Here is a 20,635-nt window from a genome sequence, read left to right on the forward strand (position 1 = left end):
TCTGGGAGAAATAAAAATATTTCTCCCGTAAATCTGGGAATGAGTCAGATTCTTTCGGATTCCATGGGTGTTGCGTGGGATCACACCAAGCAACACCCATGGAAGCCCCTTCCACGCAGAATTATGCGTGAGGGGGGTCCATAATCACAAGGCCATGAAAAGCCACACAATGTTGCTTTGCATGGCCTTGTGACTATGGGCTGCCACACACTGCATCACCGGAGCATAAAACAAAGGACGTTCCCGTGGGGCAGTGTGCCGCTAGGGCTTTGTAAATGAGGCCCCTATTTTTCTATTATGGTCATTCAAGATATAATAGTGCATGTCTGAAAAAATATAAACTATCTAGCTCTTACAGTGCGCATGAAGAACTTTGCAGTTGGAAGCAGATGTAGATACATCTGGCAAAACAACCTCCTGATGGAGCACAATGTGCATGGCACATGTGAAATTTATGTCAGTTATAATATTTTCATTGCAAACATTGCCATAGGGTGTATATCCACCATCCGTTATGGAACTTGCCTTAGTGTAGCATATCCCATTCCTACTCTTGTAGCATGACAACAAGAAATTAGGCCAACCCAGCATCTCCATCGTGGCACTTTCTTTTCTATTCACTTGATTCTTTTTGTTTGTGTTCTCTCTGTTTCTTACCCCAGTTGTGTAGCAGTGTCTGTCTACATCTGTAGTGAAATTTTAACCATTCAAGTACAGCATTATCATCTCACCATGCTTCATGCGGTGGTCTAGTGTCAGCATTAATCTGACATTTGCTGTACTGTCAATGCTCAATCCGCTAAATCCTTCATATGTTTAACAACAGGTATAGTATGATTCTTGCGACCTGCCTCCGCTGTGGTTAATTCCAGCATGTATTTGTCCCATCTCTTCCACTGAAATGCCTCGCAGTCTTTGATTAAGCGTTCTTGCTAGGATCCCTTTTGTTATCGGGCCAGTCTGTTCAAGACTTGTTGCCAGATTCCTTTTATTAACAGCCACAACCTGTCATATGCAGAAATGTACTTTTGTCCTTTGCATCTCTAAGAGCATCTTGAGGTTCCAGAAATATCTTCTGCGTTTTTCCTGGTATCAGTTATGCTCTGTGTAATAGTTACATGGTACTTTTTTAAACCTGGCATTTCTTGATATTTTTTTACTCTGATGGCATGCATCACTTTATTAGACACTGGGGGGCATATTTATACTCTGTTTGTGCCGGAATTGTGTCGTTTTTTTTGCCGCAATTCCGACGCAAAACTAACTCCATATTTATACTTTGCCGTTAGACGCGTCTAGCTCCAAAGTCCATGGAGTTAGCGTCATTTTTTAGCGTGGACACCTATTTTGCGTTAATTATATGCAAGGTAGGCGTTCCCGTCTAAAAAATCAACTCCGAGGCATGTGCGTCGTATTTATACTCCCGGGCAAAATTCACGCCCGGGAGTGGGCGGGTCAAAAAAAATGACGTACGGCCGCTTTTGCGCCGATTTTTTTTGCGCCTGCAAAAGGCAGGCGTTAAGGGACCTGTGGGCTCTGAAGGAGCCCAGAGGTGCCCTCCCATGCCCCCAGGGACACCCCCTGTCACCCTTGCCCACCCCAGGAGGACACCCAAGGCTGGAGGGACCCATCCCAGGGACATTAAGGTAAGTTCAGGTAAGTTTAAAAAAAAAAAAAAATTGTGGCATAGGGGGGCCTGATTTGTGACCCCCTACATGCCACTATGCCCAATGACCATGCCCAGGGGACAGAAGTCCCCTGGGCATGGCCATTGGGCAAGGGGGCATGACTCCTGTCTTTGCTAAGACAGGAGTCATTTCTATGGGGGTTGGGAGTGAAAAAAAAATGGCGCAAATCGGGTTGAGGCGAACAAATTGCCTCAACCTGACTTGCCCCATTTCTTGACGCCCAAGCCCCATATCCCCCTACGCCGGCGCTGCCTGGTGTACGTCATTTTTTTTAACGCACACCAGACGGCGCCGGCGGCTAACGCCGGCTAACGTCATTCAATAAATACGGCGCCCGCATGGCGCTTCAGAATGGCGTTAGCCGGCGCTAATTTTTTTGACGCAAAACTGCATTAGCGCAGTTTTGCGTCAAAAAGTATAAATATGGGCCTGGATCCTTCTTTCCTTGTCTTTTCACAATGTGTCATACATGTTAGCCACCGATATGTCTCCCATAATTACACAAATCTCATCTCGTCTCCAACTGCACTGCTTACAACCTTACACATGTTGTGAAAGGGAACTTCCCAAATTACATTGATGGAATCATCATTGATATCACATATCACCTTAGCATTGACATGATGGATGATGTAAATAATGATGCTGTATCATTTTGTTCTTAAAATTGTTTCTTTTCAATCATGTTAGGTCCCATGTTTCTGTTCAACATTAACGGGACAGTTTCAGGAATTTTAGGTTTTGTATTGAAAGCATAACCGCTGGTTTACTGTGGTTAATTAATCACATTTCTGTGTTTTAAAACATAAGCTATAGTGTTATGAGGAGAAGTAAACATAACCTCCCTTTACCTTGTTTTACAGGGAATTTCTGGGCATGTTTGATGATATTCCACATATATCTTCCATGAAAGTTAAGTACATTTACATATTATTAGATAACCATTGGGACGCTGCGGTCATTTCACAAATGCGCTCATTAAACAGCAACTAATATGCTATAACTCAATTTAAAGTACATCTTGTATCGTATTTGAACTGCTGCACTTCAATCTTCAGGTTGTGCAACATAATTTTAACCTGGGACGAGAAAACAAGAATTACGAACTGAATTGAATACTGCTACTGTCAAATAATCACCAGCAGAATAAACGTCACAATAAACACCTACCGAAGGCAGCAAGTAAGCTGCACATACAAATTGTGGCCGAAACATTCCAAATACATTTAACTTTACACACAATAAATCCCTATTACTACATATCATAGAAAATCTAAATGCCTCCAACAGAAGGAAGCTCAAAACATCCTTAGAGCACTTAATATGATGCAAATTACACCCACAAGCTAATAACATCAAGTGCTTACTGCAAATAACAATGAAATGCTTACTTCCTATCTATGGATCAGATGTTGCTTATCACATTTTCATAGTTGACTTAATCTAGTAATGATTTTACTAATGGAATCATGATTTACCATTAACTCTCAGGCAATCAATGGCCTCACTGAATACTCATAAATCAAGAAGGAGTAAACACTAACCACCAGTGTTACTTGGAGCAAGGAAGACAACAGGAAGTGACCTATTTAATTTGCTGGGTTTACCAGTACTACAGAACCATTACAGTTGTGGTGGTTGCTCAATTGAATAAGAATTAAACATCAATGGGATTATTATCATACTGAAACAGTTCTGTACCTGTAACACGAAAAATGTGTATTACATCTTATGTCTGTGTAACATGTTCTATATTGAACAACCCAGCCAACCTGTTAAGAGGTGGATCCTGCAGCATGAATCCAGGACACAATGCAAGATTCTAGGGGCTGCTATGGTACAACATTTTGAGGCCCATCATCATAACCTAAATTACATAAAATGGTCAGTGATTTGGGTGGCCTAACCGATGAGAGGAGTGGTTCCATGGAAATACCCTTTTGAAAATGGAGGCTAAGTACATTTAAAGAACAAAACAGCTGTCAATGGGCTTAATAAGAACGATTAGATTTTAACTCTGCTTTGCATATAATCATTGTCATGTAGGTAGATGTACTGGTTGGTAAAATGTACTTTGTACAAAGTGTGAATACAGTACATTGTAGCTTACACAAGGGCTGGATTTTGTTAGCACACATGGTAAAGAAAGTGCAGAGCATGGATTGTATACATTGTAAGGATGATAACGATTTCCTGAAATAAGATATGTAAGATGTTTTTAAATTGGCTTGTTTACTCTGGGAAAGTGATTATGTGTCACTCATATGATTGGCATGACTATGTGTTCATAAGTATTGACAACATCAGGATGATTCCTCCCTTTTCATGTACATTACATATCTGAATATCTTGCCCTCAGTTGTGCTCCAATGGAGATCACATTGATCAACATTTTTTTATTGGTATGGCTTCATCCTTTGGTGCTTTTGATCAATCTAATACTTCACACTGCAAGTGTAGAGTCACATGTTTTCCACCTATTTGTAGGCAAGGTGTTGGAAATGGGCCTCTCTGCAGGGTCACCCCCAGACCTTTTGCCTTTTTCCCTCCACATGTTGCTGAATTCATTTTTGTTGGCCTTAGGTGCTAAAGTGTTTGTGCTCTCTCCCTAAAACATGGTTGATTGACTTATACCCAATTGGCTTGTTTAATGTCCTTATAAGTCCCAAATAAAGTGTACTACATGTGCCCAGCGCCTGTTAATTAAATGCTACTAATGGACCTGCAACACCGTTTGTGCCAACCACTTAAGTAGCACTCCATGCCCCAGGCCTGCCATTGCACCCTGAATGTGGTGTTACACTGCCATGTCGACTTTGCATTTAAAGCCCCTTGCCTAGCCATATACTCCCCTTTTAATATGTATGTCACTCCTAAGGTAGACCGTAGGTAGCCTATAGGGTAGGATGGTATGTAATGAAAAGGATGGACATATACTTATATAGTTTACATGTTCTGGTAGTGAAAAACTCTCTAATACGTTTTTAACTACAGTGAGTTCTACCCCTCGCATAGGATAAAATTGGAGAGTCCCTAAAACCCTGTCATGGTTAGTACCTATAAAATTGCAATGATAATTCATCTTTAATGGTAGAGTCAGATTTAGTGTTACAATTTTGGAAATGCCACTTTTAGAAAGTTGGCACTGTCCTGCTCTTAGCCCTGTGTGCTTGCAGCCTGTCTCCAAGTCTGGGATGGGTGACAGGAGGACTTTGTGCAATCCCTCTATACAGCCATACACAAAGGAGGCTTAGACGTGACTGATGGGGCATCAACATCCTGATGGGCCTCCCTGGGCAGGATGAGACTAAGAGGATGGCCACAGCCTCATACTTACACTTGAATAGACTGTGTCTTGACCCCACACAAAGCACTGCTTAAACCCCTGTAATGAGTCTGGAATCAGGGTAGGAAGGGGAAGGGAGAACCTTTATGCACTTGAAAGCCCTTCTTTGAAGTCTCCCCCACTTCAAAGGCACCACTGGGTATAAGAACTAGGGGCCAGATGTATGAAAATATTTTGCACTCGCAAACGGTGCGAATCGCTAAATTCGGCCGTTTGCGAGTGCAAAAAAGTGGTCTGCAATGCATGAAAGGCATTCGCAGACCACAAAGCAGAAATCGCTAAAATTGCGATTTCTTGCGTTGCAACCTGGATTTTGCGAGTCGCAATTTGCGATTAGAAAAATCCACATTACAAGGCGATGCTGCAAAAAATCACTAATTGCGATTTTTAGCAGAATGGCATTTTGCACATGCAAAATACCATGATATGAAACCAGGTGGTAACCTGGTGCAAAATTTAAAATGCAGTTAAACTGCATTTTTAAATTGAACATGTAAAGCACACATGCCCTTTTGGCATGTGTGTACCTTACATGCTGCAAAAAATGATTTTGGGGTGCAGCAGAGGGGGCCTTAGGCCCCCCGCACCCTGGGCTTTTGCATTTCCAAAATTGCGATTTCTGGTTCAGAAATCGCAATTTTGGAAATGCAAAAAATTCACAGCTATGGCCCAACAGGCCCATAGCTGCGAATGGTGCCGGTATCGCAATTTGCAATTCGGTAATAGCATTTGCGATTTTTAATCGCTATTACCGAATCGCAATGTGATACACGGCACTTTGCGAGTCGGAAATAGCGACATCTTAAAAATCGCAATTTCTGAATCACAAAGGGCCGTGATGGTACATCTGGCCCTAGATTTCTGACAATAGCAACTCACTACACTTCTGGACCTGTAGATACTCTGTAGGAAAGAAAGACTGCTGTGTTGGTACAAGGAACTACTACTGTGCTGGATTGCTGCTCTGGAAGAAATGCTTTCTTGTTGTGCTGACCTGCTGCGTGCTGGCCTCCTTGCCTGTATGAGAAGGACTGGACCCACACAACTTGAACCCAGAACCAGAGTGACTGCAAGGAGTTACTGGCTTGCCTCTGGTTCTTCTGACTCAGGGACACAAAAGACTTCCACCTCATCACCTACTGCACCTGGACTCTGCCACATGAGAGTCTTGCCCTGTCAAGTAGTGCCAATCCAGTCCTGGGCTCTTAAAGGGTCGTATAAAGTGTTGAAACTGGAAAAATCCATGCAACGATGCTGTTGGGCCACTTGGAAATCAGTGCATCTCCATTGACGTTGACGCCTCACTGCTGCTGTCAGGATCCAGGATATCACATTGACATCGGCACATTGCCTCCATTCTCAGTGCATCTCTGACTTTACGTGGCTTGGAACTGACAAATCGCCTACATCTGAAGGATCGACAATAACGCATCACATCCTTTGCTCCTTGCACCTTGTTCTTGATGTCAACACAACTGTGATCAAAGGTACTGTTTCAGAGGACCATTGCTGGTCCCTGTATCTGACCCTTGCTCCATTGCAGTCAACCCGACTTTTCAGATTTCACCCAGTCCAGCGTGACCAGATACCCCGGTTGGCGCTTTATGCTTATAAGCACTACATTTTAGTTTATTCATTAAAAAATAATATCTCCACTTCTACTCATTTTATTTTTGTCATGTTGGTCTTGTTTGTTCTTTAAATTATGCTCTGGTGTTCTACCCAGGTGTGATATCTTTCTGTTTGTTATTTTCACTGCTTTACTGTTCAAAGTGCTTCACAAATAATCTACACCTTTTCTCTTACATTAAGCCTCACTAATCTGTGCCAAACTACAAGGGAGTGAGCACAGGATAATGTAGGCTATGTGGTGACTTACCCTGACCAGTAATGTGATTTATGCTTGAACAGGGTGCATACCTCTGCTAAGCAGAAACCCAGTTTAAAACAAAAGATACCACTTCGCTTCCCCAGGTGCCTTTGATTAAATTGGTTTCACTTTGCTCAGTTTTACTTGAATATGGGCACAGACGGTGTCTTCCACTTCACCTTGTATATACAGAGTATGTCCTAAATAGGTACTGGTTATAGTCCAATATTCAATTGAGACTTCTTAGCTCACTTTCTTGGTGAATAGAAGCAGGGATACCCTTCCAAGATGGCACCAGGGAGAGCACAGTCAGCTGATGTGATGTCGCATACCATCCCATACATAAATTAAGATTAGGACACACATTAAGCTTTGTTGCTGGTACAAATGGTATCTGTATGATGCAGGTTGAACACTTGTCATCATAATGGTGAGTTGGCATGAAGGGATTGCACAATGATCTGTTAATCTGGATGACTATGTCTCACACCCTTTGTGCTTCTGCTCTAAGCATCTGTTTCACAACTCTTTGACCTGCCTGGTCTTCAGTCTGCAGAATTTTACCCCAGCAACACAGCATACAGTTTGTTGAGAGGGACAAACAAGCCAGTAAGAAGTACCACCATTTTTTAGTAGAAGTAGGGTCTCTCACCCCCACACATTTATATTCATTGTTCGTAATTGGTTCACAGAAGGTTTTATCTTGGGCCTTTGTTTATGGTTGCCTCAATTTTGTCGATAAGGCGTGCAGCAGATAGATTCACAGAGAAGATTTGTGTGGAGCTGAGGAGTTGATTTCCTTACAGATTTGTTCAGGTGGGCCACTGTGCCAGCTAGCATCTGGTGGGAGACTGTGCACACACCAGGTCATGCAGCCTTGGTAGGTTGCTCCCTTATGTGATCACTGCTGTTTTACCACAATAGATGTATAGCTGACTTGATACAGGAGTGGACCACTTTGCTCACTTTTGGATCACTTTGGAGAGACACGGCATGTGCTGTAAATGTCTTTTCAATACTGTGCTAACATTGGTTACTTTGGTTTTTAGTGAATAAATGCACACTTGACATTGTTGTTGTCCTAAGGACACAAAAGGATGAATGACGGAGTCCTGAAACTTTTCAAAATTTGCCTCCAGTCACAGATCTGGGTGCAATCAATCATTCTTTTGCTCACTATGCTACCCCAGGATGAACCCAATCATATACATTCCTCATTGGAACAGTCCAGCCCGAGCAGCCAGGCCAGGTCCTATGTGAACCAGAAGCAAGCACCCTGGGATACATTTTGGGGTATCACCCCTCATCAGCCAGGCTAGCTTGAATCTAGTGGCACAGTGAGCAAGGGACCCATGTCTGCGCTTACCCTAGCCACTTAGGGTGACTTTAACAACACAACAGGGTGAATGACTGAGTGATGAAAATTTTCAAAACTCACCCCCAGTCACATATCTAGGTTTACTCCATTGTTCATTTGCTCATCATGCCACCCCAGTTTGGAACCAACCATATGCAAACCAATCTTGACCCTTTTAGCCAATAGACCAGTCCAGCCTGAAATGCTAAGCCAGATCCTCCCTGGACTGAAAACAAGCCTCCTGGGACTGGTCTCAGGGTATCACCCTCATCATCCAGGCTAGCTTGAATCCAGTGGCACATTGATCAAGGGACCTATGTCTGGGGGTACCCTGGGTGACTTCAGCAACACAAAAGGATGATGGATGGAGTGCTGAAACCTTTCAAAACACATCCCCAGTCACAGATCTGGGTATAATCCATTGTTCTTTTGCGCATCATGCCACCCCAGTTTGGACCCAACCATATGCAAATCATTGACCCTGTTCCCTGCTGTAACAGTCTAAACTGAAATGCCAGTCCGGGTCATCCCTGGTCAGGGAACAAGCATCCTGAGACCAGTTTCAGGGTGTTAGAAAGGGGGGTCTCAGGTTGGCAGTCAATTTCCACTCTGTCCAAATGGGGACTGTAGGAAAGTACCATTTTGCCTGGCATGTTACCCCCATTTTTACTTGTGTGTCTGTTTGTTTTTGCCTGTGTCACTGGGATCCTGCTAGCCAGGACCCCAGTGCTCATAATTTGTGGCCTATATGTGTTCCCTGTGTGGTGCCGAACTGTATCACTGAGACTCTGCTAACCAGAATCTCAGTGTTTATGCTCTCTCTGCTTTTAAAATTGTCACTGCAGACTAGAGATCATTTTTACCAATTCTGATTGGCACACTGGAACACTCTTATTATTACCTAGTATATGGTACCTAGGGACCCAGGGTATTGGGGTTCCAAGAGATCCCTATGGGCTGCAGCATTTATTTTGCCAACCACTGGGAGCTCAAACAATTCTCACACAGGACTGCCACTGCAGCCTGAGTGACATAATGTCCACGTTATTTCACAGCCATTTTTCACTGCACTTAAGTAATTTATAAGTCACCTATATGTCTAACCCTCACTTGGTGAAGGTTAGGTGCAAAGTTACTAAGTGTGAGGGCACCCTGGAACTATCCAAGGTGCCCCCATATTGTTCAGGGCAATTTCCCCAGACTTTGTGAGTGCGGGGACACCATTACACGCGTGCACTACTTATAGGTCAATACCTATATGTAGCTTCACAATGGTAACTCCGAACATGGCTAAGATCATGGAATTGTCCCCCCAAGCCAAATATGGTATTGGGTGCCAATCCCATGCATCCCCAGGGCTCCAGCATGGACCCCAGGTACTGCCAAACTAGCTCTCTGGAGTTTTCTCTGCAGCTACCGCTGCTGCCAACTCTCAGACAGGTTTCTGCGCTCCTGTGGTCTGGGCAGCCCAGTCCCAGGAAGGCAGAACAAAGGATTTCCTTGGAGAGAGGGTGTTACACCCTCTCCCTTTGGAAATAGGTGTTAAGGGCTGGGGAGGTGTAGCCTCCCCCAGCCTCTGGAAATGCTTTGAGGGGCACCGATGGTGCCCTCTTTGCATAAGCTAGTCTACCCTGGTTCAGGGAGCCCCAAGCCCCGCTCTGGCACGAAACTGGACAAAGGAAAGGGGAGTGACCACTCCCCTGTCCATCACCACCACAGGGGTGGTGCCCAGAGCTCCTCCAGTGTGTCCCAGACCTCTGCCATCTTGAATACAGAGGTGTGAGGGCACAATGGAGACCTCTGAGTGACCAGTGCCAGCAGGTGATGTGAGAGTCCCCTCCTGATAGGCTCTTACCTGATTAGGTAGCCAATCCTCCTCTGAGGGCTATTTAGGGTCTCTCCTGTGGGTTTCCCTGCAGATAACGAATGCAAGAGCTCACCAGAGTTTCTCTGCATCTCTCTCTTCGACTTCTGCCAAGGATCGACCGCTGACTGCCCCAGGACGCCTGCAAAACCACAACAAAGTGGCAAGAAGACTGCCAGAAACATTGTAGCACCTAATCCTGCCTGCTTTCTCGACTGTTTCCAGGTGGTGCATGCTCTGAGGGCTGTCTGCCTTCACTGGAAGCCAAAAAGAAATCTCCCGTGGGTCGATGGAATATCCCCCCTGCTAACGCAGGCACCAAACTTCTGCATCACCATCTCTGGGTCCCCTCTCATCTTGACGAGTGTGGTCCCTGGAACATAGGAGCTGGATCCCAGTGACCCTGACAGTACAGTGGTCCTTCTGTCCAAATTTGGTGGAGGTAAGTCCTTGCCTCCCCACGCCAGACAGTAATCCTGTGTGCTGCGTGATCTGCAGTTCCTAGGGCTTCTGTGCACTTTTACAAGACTTCCTTCATGCACAGCACAGCCCAGGTCCTCAGCACTCCGTCCTGCATTGCTCAACTTGCTGAGTTGACCTCCAGCTTCGTGGGACCCTCTTTTGTTGTGTTGAGACGACCGCCATGCTCAGATTTCTTGAATGCCTGTTCAAGTGCTTCTGCAGGTGCTGCCTGCTTCTGCGTGAGCTCTCTCTATTGCTGAATGCCCCCTCTGTCTCCTCTTACAAGGGGCGACCTACTGGTCCTTCCTGGGCCCTGGCAGCACCCACTATCTTCAACCATTACTCTTGCAGCTAGCAAGGCTTGTTTGCGGTCTTTCTGCATGGAAACAACTCTGCATCCTTCAGCACGATGTGGGACATCTTCTGACCAAAGGAGAAATTCCTGGCACCTTCCGCTGTTGCAGAATCTTTGGCTTCTTCCACCCAGAGGCATCCCTTTTGCACCTTCATCCGGGGTTTAGTGGGATCCTGCCCCCCTAGACACTTGCATGACTCTTGGACTTGGTCCCCTTCCTTCGCAGGTCCTCAGGTCCATGAATCCATCTTCAGTGCTTTGCAGTCAGTTGTTGTCTTTGCAGAATCCTCTATCTCGACTTTACTGTCTTTCTGGGGTAGTAGGGTAACTTTACTCCTACTTTTCAGGGTCTTGAGGTGGGGTATCTTGGACACCCTTAGTGTATTCTTACACTCCTAGAGACCCTTTACACACTACACTAGGCCTGGGGTCCATTCGTGGTTCACATTCCACTTTTGGAGTATATGGTTTGTGTTGCCCCTAGGCCTATTGTCTCCTATTGCATTCTATTATGTTCTACAGTGTTTGCACTACTTTTCTGTTTTACTTACCTGATTGTGGTTTGTGTTTATATAATTTGTGTATTTTACTTGCCGCCTAAGGGAGTATATCCTCTGAGATACTTTTGGCATATTGTCACTAAAATAAAGTACCTCTATTTTTAGTAACTCTGAGTATTGTGTTTCTTATGATATAGTGCTATATGATATAAGTGGTATAGTAGGAGCTTTGCATGTCTCCTTGTTCAACCTAAGCTGCTCTGCTACTAGAACACTACTAATCTACTAATAATGGATAACTGGACCTGGCACAAGGTGTAAGAGACCATCACGTACCCACTATAAGACAGGCCAGCCTCCTACAGGGACCCTCACTCTTTCCAGGGTAGGAATACACACCTAGGATAGGTCCTGCTCACCCTCTTGGTAGCTTGGCACAAGCAGTCAGGCTTATCTCAGAGGCAATGTGTAAAGTATTTGTACCAACACACATGATTACACAGTGAAAACACCACAAAGCCCTCCAGACCAGTTTAGAAAATAGACAATATTTATCTGAATCAAACAAAACCAAAACAACAAAAACTCAACATTCACAAGCAAAGACGTGACTTTTTAAAGTAAAAACAGTCTTAGTCCAGAGAAATCAATAGATGTGTTGTTTTATCACAATTCACCTGGTGTGCGTGAAAAATAATGCTGCACAGGGGAGTGTGTGTCGTAAAAGCAAAGGATGCGTTGATTCCTTACTCGCAAGTGAGGCTGTTCGTTGCTACTTTCTCCTCCAGGCAAGTGATGCCTTGGTTTCCGGACCAGCAGCCTCAGGTCAATGCTGTGAGTTTTGAAGATTTTGACACCTAGGGATGATCCATGGAAAATCTGGACGCACGGCAGCGATGATTCTGCGCTGAGATAGCTATGCCTCAGTTTTACAGGTGATGCATCGATTTCTTTATCCGCGGTGTAGTCGCTGAGTCGATTCTTCTGCTGATCAGCTCCAGTGCATGGATTTTCACCTTGGGCTCACTAGCTTCTCCTTTCAAGGGGCCAGGGATTGGATGTGACATCAGTTGGCAAGGTAGGGGTCTCAGCAAAAAATCCAAGGTACTGGCAGATGAAGTCTTCAAGACTTCAGAACAGGAGGAAAGCTTAGGTAAAGCTCTTGGGGAATCTTCACAAGCAGGATACACAGCAAAGTCCATTCTTTGTCCTCTTTAATGCAGAAGCAGCAACTGCAGGCCAACCCAGCAAAGTACACACACCCTCAAAGGGGCAGTACTCCTCCTCCGGCTCTTCAGCTCATCTCCTTGGCAGAAGTTCCTCTTGATGCAGAAGTATTCTAAAAGTCTGGATTTTTGGGTCCACTACTTATACTAATTTCTCTCTTTGAAAGGCAAGTCTCTGATCCTGCCTTGCCCAGGCTTGGCCTCAGACACACTCCAGGGGGCTGGAGACTACACTGTGAGGACAGCACAGAACTTTCAGGTGTAAGTGTCAGCTCCCCCCTCCCCTCTCTGGCCCAGGAGACTCATCAGGATATTTAGGACACTCCTCAGATCCCTTTGTGTGACTGTGTAGAGGGAATTCACAGATAGCCAAAATGTCAGTCTGACCCAGACATGGATTTCACAGGCAGAAAGAGTCACAGAATTGTTAGGCGAGAAGATTCCCACTTTCTAAAAGTGCCATTGTCAAACAGACAATCTAGAAACCAATGCTACCAAAAGAGGTATTATTAAACTGGGAGTTCAGAGACCCCAAACTCCATATCTCTATCTGCACCCGATGGAAAACTGCACTTGAAAGATAGTTAAAGGCAATCCCCATGTTAACCTATGGGAGAGATAGGCCTTGCAATAGTGAAAAAAGAATTTGACAGTATTTCACTATTAGGACATGTAAAATACACCAGTACATGTCCTACCTTTTGAATACACTGCACCCTGCCCATAGGGCTAATTAGGGGATACCTTAGAGGTGACTTACATGTAGTAAAAGGGAAGGTTTGGGCCTGGCAAGTGGGATGGGTATAAATATCGCTGGACTCAACATTGGCCTATGGACCTGTTTACTAGCTGTGGACCTCAGGACTTTTGTACCCTAATTATTCATCAGCTTGTTTATCTAATTATCAGCATGGTTAGGGAAGAACATGCGCCTGGATCTGCACACTAAACATCTTTTGCCTGAGAGCATGTATAAAACAGTTAAATGGCTTGGAGAAGAAGGGGTGTGCTTTTAATAATTAATTTTCTCATAAATGGGTAGACTTGGCAGGTCAAATTGGCAGAACAAGACTGCACACACAGACACTGCATTGGCATGTCTGAGACATGTTTACAGGGCTACTCATTTGGGTAAGACAATCAGTGCTGCAGGCCAACTAGTAGCATTTGATTTACAAGCCCTGTGCACCTCTGGTGCACTTTACTAGGGACTCACTAGTAAATCAAAATGCCAATCAGGGATAATCAATCATAATCACAATCAGAACTTTAGCACTGGTAAAGAGCCCAGAGTATCAAAAATCTACAAAAACAAAGCCCAACACACAGTCACAAATATAGGAAGCAGATGCAAAAAAACAGGGGAAACCACACAAAGGATGCCAGGGCTTACATAGGGTATCACAAAGGATGTTGGACTGAGTTCTGAATGTTTTCAAACACTCACCCGCAGTCACAGATCTGGGTTTAATCCATTGTTCTTTTGTTCACCATGTCATTCCACTTTGGACCCAGCCATATGCAAATCAGTCTTGACCCTGTTCCCCATGGAAACAGTCCAGCCCAAACTGCCAAGCCAGGTCCTCCGTAGACTGAAAACAAGCAAATTTGCTGTGCCGTATTTACAAAGTGGCACAATGCATGCATAGTGCCACTTTGTAACCCCTTGCGCCACATCATGTGTGCGCCAGGCATGGTGTATGCAAGGGGGGCATTCCCCTATTAGGGGGACTGCAAAAAAGGCCCAATGAAATTTAAGAGATTCCACTGAGTCATTTTTTAGGCTACTTTTAATGCATGCACAGAGCAGAAGTTAAAAGTGGGCACACCACTGCTTCAATGGGCTCCTATGTTCTCTGCCGGATTAGCTCCAAAATGATGTTGCTAATCCTGCACAGTACATCAATAGCATCAAAAATGTTGATGCTATTGCCCCTACTCTGTGACATGGTATGCTGTATGTTAAATATGGCACACACATAGTAGCGGTATGGGGGTGCGAAGGAATGCAAGAAAGGTGTTGCAACATTGGATGCAGCGCCACTTGTCTTAAATCTGGCTCTAAATGCTGCAGGAATTTAGAGGTCGCTGCTTTTGTTTTTTAAGAGCAGAGATTCCCTAAATGGGTGTCACTTAAGGCCCACATGACATAACAGGAAGCAAGGTCTGGTGCTCTAGATAAAAGTGTTTTGACACTGAAGTCTTCTTATAGTTTAGTGTCACTTAGAGAAAGCATGGTACATAAGTGAGCAATATACAAAAACAAAACTTGCAGGTAGTTCTTTAGCATCTCACCCAAATTAGGGCCACTTTTCTTGCACCCCTTAGTGGCCCCCTAACACCTCCATGTTGGCGCTGTATCAAAGATACAGCACACCATGGCAGTAGTTAGGGAACTAGCGTCAGAAAGTTTTACGCTAGTTCGGACCTTTGCAGGATTAGCATCAAAAATGTCCATGCTAATCCTGCAAAGCCCATTAAGATCCATTATGAATAATGATCTGTCTCCTTTTAACGCCTGCTCTGAGCAGGTGTTAAATGTGCAGACAAAAAATGACACAAAGAAATCTCTTAGATATCTTTGTACCATTTTTTTGGCCACACCTAATGGGGGAACGCCCCCTTTGCATACATTATGCATGGCGCATGCATGATGTAGCGCAAAGGATTGCAAAATGGCATGATACACGTATTGCGCCACTCTGTAAATCTGGCACAGCGTTTTTGGCCATCTAATGTCACATTAGCGTCAGAAAAATGACACTAACGTGCCATGCAATGGGCTCTCAAATCTGCCACTTAGTCTTTACTCATTATTAGAAAATATATAGATATTTAAACTATCCTATAAATATCTGACACACTCATTCATGGATATGCATTTCCAAGCTTGTCCTTATCGAAGAAAGAAGGGACTTCCTTTTAACACATCTATTCTTACATGAACTGCAGACATAGTAGCTTAACACTCTGTGTATCACACTTGTTTGTGACATTTTCTATAGTCTACAGATAAATTCCTTTCGTATCCTCAATTGCTAGTTATAGAGAATAAGCAATTTTGACCTAGTTGTGCCGTGGCCAATGCTATGGCTACAGGGAGCGCTGTCTTAGTCAATTGTCGATGATATGTTTTCAGGACAAATGTTACAAACAATTGTTCATATTTCAACACATAATTGCTTATTATCCCAGAGTAGACGATTGTATCTGAAATATTCTTCTTCATATTTTTAAGGATTATGTTTATAGTTTTAAAGTATAGCTGTCCTGTGCCTTTTCCAGATTTATTTTAAGACTAGTTAGAGGGCTTTATTTTGACTAATACATGTTGCTACAGTAGTTCCTTAAAATAACTTGCTTACGTTCCAGGTTCATTAACTGAAATTGGATTTTGTTTTTTGCAGATTGCCTATGTATGCACATACTCCTGTTGAAACTCACAGGACTGCACAAAGGTAATTGGGTCAAATGACTTGGCAATGGATTTGTAAATGTAATGCACATAAAAAGTAATAAATATCTACATTTAAAAAAAAATGAAAAAAGACTTCTATATTTTCTATAAGAAGGAAACACTGACGGTTAGTGAACAACATGGATAAATATCATAAATATTTTGTTTCAACTTAATACTATTTTGAACATAGCGTTAATCTGCATGAGGGCGACAATTGGGTTAGAAGTCCAAGTCCTTAGACACACAGTTTCACCTAAAATAAATCATAAATGAAAAGATCTCAATGCAACAGGATGAAAAGAAATACTAATAAAGCAGTCAAATCACTAACTACGTTAGGAAGCCGAAAAAAACAAAAGCGGTTTTTGTCAATTGTAAAAAACTTTGCCAATCCTCAAATTCAACAAACCTCAGTGATAAATGTGTGGGATTTCAGAACGACAAATGTCATTGATATGCAAACAATTAACTATTTCACACCTGAAAGATTGGAAATCTCTTATCATCCCATTAGGAAAAACTTTTCTTAAAATTCCTCTCTGATTACAGAACAGCTACTGAAGATAAGCAACTAATTCAGCCTGATTTCTACTTCAATGATCATGCACCAGATTTTCGTTTCAAAACCCACTTCCAGAATTTCTCCAAAATGCGGTCCCAAGCAATGAACTCCTCCCTAAGGAAGACATTTCCACAGGCTTTTTAAAAACTGGGCAAATCATCCGTTTGTTTTAAACAAAACACAAGTTGATCCACACCTAATCAAAAACTACAGACAAGTAATACTCCAAGTGTGGCTTGGAACAGTCATGGAAATTTATGGTGACATTCTTCTCATACCATTGAAGAAGAAATGAAATACTTTTGACTACCTATTAATCGGGTTTGTATAAAGGACGCAGCAATGAAATTTCTACCATCAAAACCGTTGTTGATATACTTCACGTGTAGCGGGCTGGGAAGGCCTGCTTTCTTCATGTTCTGACCCATCACTAGTTTTAAAAAATAAGTGATCATCAAAGGCTCATCAGAAATGCAAAAGCTACATGTGAGTTAATGACACAGTGTTGAATAGGTTTATCTCATGACTCAGCAATCATAACATTTTTTTCGGAATGGGAAATACCTATTCCAACCTTGATTCCCTCACATGTGGAGCTCTGTAAGACTCTGTCTGTCTGTCTCAGCTCCAACAATGTTCATTTTGATCATGGAGCATTTAAGAGTCAGAGTGGATGAAGCAGATAGGTATATCTATAGGCGGATTTAACACAAATGTACATGAAGAATTATTTTTTCACCAAAATCATCAATGTCTTTTGAACATGCAAACGTGGCCATTTTCAGGCATCCTCAAATTAAACCCTGAAAAGACTGAATGCATTCTGAGGGGCAGATTTAAGAGCCCCTTGGCACTTTAGCACTGCCTTAGCGTCATTTTTTTTATACTAAGGCAGCGCTAAGGTAGCTTTTCCCTGCGCCATATTTACAAAGTTTCGCAGTGCTTGCATTGCGCCACTTTGTAACCCCTTGTGGCACATTATGCCTGCGCCAGGCATCATGTATGCAAGGGGGGGTGTTCCCCCGTTGGGAGGCCGAAAAAGTGGAGCAGTAAAATGTAAAAGATTTCACTGCACCATTTTTCTGTCATTTTTAATGCCTGCTCAGAGCAGGCATTAAAATTATGCACTCATTTAAATCAATGGGCCTCCTTGCTCTTTGCTTCACTAGCAGCAACAGTTTTTACACTAATGTAGCAAAGCGCCACAATAGCATCAAACATTTTGACTCTATTTTTCTAACTACTGATATGGTGAGCTGTGTCTTAAATACAGCGCACACATGGTGGTATTAATGGGGTGCGGGTGAAAGAAAAGTGGTGCTGATTTGGATGAAGCGCTACTTTTCTTAAATTTGGCTCTAAGTGAATGAGACGACAAGCTACATTTAAAAAAAAAAGCTTTAGGAACTAAACCTGGTTGGCTTTTTTTTCTCTGGCTTTCAGGATAGGCTTTACCATCTCCCTGAAAACATACGCCAAGCATACGGTAAACACAGTCAGAGAAACACTCTTTGCCCAAAAACATTTAAACCTTTAGTAAAATTACTGGAAAATGGCCCCCCAAACATTTTGCCTACCTCCCCCTCTTTTTCTATGTCATGTTTCATAACATTGGAATGGTAATGATAAATCCTCCTAACTGGTAAAGTCGGATTTACCATTACTATCTTAGAAATTTCACTTTTAGAAAGTGAACAATACAATGTTCCTGGATATGTTCAGCATTTACTGTAGTGTTGGTCAAATAAAGTTGGATCATTTGACCAACACTAAAGTAATTGCTGAACAAATCCTCGAGTAGCATTCTATTGTTTGATTGCAACATACCCAGTTCCCTGTGGAAATATTGAGTTGCCCTGTTTATCTTTAAAACTTTTAGAAAGTAGGAATGTCTTTGATCTTACTGGTCTGTGTGCCTGTAGCCTGTCTTCAATACATGTCTGGGGGGCTGGATTGACAACTATACTTTTTGCATTTACTCTAGACAGCCACAAACACAGGAAGATTAGGTGTGTCTGAGTATGCATCTGCATTCTGATGGCTCCTCCTGGGTAGGAAGGGTGGGAGGGGCTGACACTTACACCTCAAAAGCAGTGACTGTCCCCACACAAAGGGCTGATTACACCCTACTGGTAGTCTGGAGCAAAGCTAGGAAAAAGGGCCTCTTTACACTTCAAAGACCATTCTTTGAAGTCCCCCCACTTCAAAAGCACAAGTACTGGGTCTCTGACCCCAACAAATCAGACACTTTTTGACCTAAAAGTGGACTCCATCAGAAGAACTGCTGTATTCAAGGAATGTTACCCTGCTGGACTGCCGACCTGAAAGGAATGCTTTTCTGCTATACTGCCCTGCTGCCTGCTAAACTGTGAAAAGCAGTGTGGAGCTGTGCCTGGGGCCCTTGCACTGCCCATGCCAAGTGCATGGGCAGTGCAGGGGCCCCCAGGGGCCCTGCGACTGGCGGGAACGGGACTCGTAATCCCCTGGGCAGCGCTGCAAGCAGCGCTGCCCTGGAGGATTAAAACGGCAGGACAACCATGGCGGTAAACCGCCGGTACCGGCGGTGCAACCGTGGCATCGTAATCCGCAAGATTGTACCGCCAGCCTGTTGGCTGTACAATCGCGTTGTAATGAGGCCCATAATTTCCTAAGTGTTCCTAATCAAATGGTAGCACTTACGAAATGTAATAAAGTTACCCAATATTATCCTATGGAGAGATAGGCTTCAAAGTAGTGAAAAAATTAGGTGTTTATCATTACCAGGACATACAAAATGTACATGACCAACCTTTCAATTACAATGCACCATGTTTTACGAGTTGCCTAGGGACTACATTAGGGGTGACTTAAATGTAGTAGAAAGCGATTTTTAGCTTTGAAGCAGGGTTGTGTGGCCAAGTCAAATTGACAGTTTAGAACTGCATATAGCTGCAATCACTGGCCTAGGATATGTTTTCAGGTGCTACTTAAGTGGATGACAGAGTAAGTGCTACAGGCCCAATAGTAGCATTTACTTTACATGCCCTGAGTATATGGTATACTACTTTATTAGGGAATTACAAATAAATTAAATATGCCAATCAGGTGTAAGCCAGTTTTACTATCGTTTAGAGAGTGAGCACAAGCACTTTTCCACTAATTTGTAGTGGTAAAGTGCACAGAGCCCTAGGGCCAGCCAAAACAGATTAAAAAAAATAGGAGGGTGAAGGCAAAACGTTTGTGGAAAAACTACCTTAAGGCCAACAGGTCTGACATGTGGCCTGGTTTAATGGGTTTCCGGTCATTCGCTGCAGTCATTCAACAGTGTCCTTCCCTACCAGTCACTTTTCTACTTACTATGTTCCCTTTGGACTTGTTTGCCATTTCCAAAAATTATCTCAGAGAATTATCTAAACATTGCTTCCCTAAACTAATAATAGCATATATGACTTTTTTGTCAGACTCAGGAAAACTTATGAAACTAAGGTTCTGCTCAGCATGGCTGTCTTTGTCTGTTTCCTTAGTACCCCCTCACAATCCACAGCCGAATAGATTGCAGAGTTCCCTGCTGGTTACTTTCATTAGGTACCCAATTCAATAGAAGCACAGTCTGTGACCTATGTGATTCCTTCAAAGTTCACTTTGAGGGTTTTGTTAATTTTGTCCCTTCTCACTAGTCTCATAGAGTCATTGTAGAAACTGTGATATTTACAATCCCGGATCAGTGGTAAACATTGTGGTCATTTCTTTTCACATAAAGATGTCTATTTCCCTCATGGTATTCTTTTGTCTATGGATCCCAAGTACAAGGAAGAACAAGGAATGATTGTTTTGTGTGTGAGATTATTGTTAACTGCATTTGCTGTAATATTTGAGTAGAAGCCCACATTTCATGGTCACATTAGGATAAATTAATTCCAAAAGTGGAGTAATGTTTGACAGCTATTTTTCTTTAATTACAGTAAA

This window comes from Pleurodeles waltl, chromosome 2_1, assembly GCF_031143425.1.
Source record: "Pleurodeles waltl isolate 20211129_DDA chromosome 2_1, aPleWal1.hap1.20221129, whole genome shotgun sequence".
Taxonomy (NCBI): domain Eukaryota; kingdom Metazoa; phylum Chordata; class Amphibia; order Caudata; family Salamandridae; genus Pleurodeles; species Pleurodeles waltl.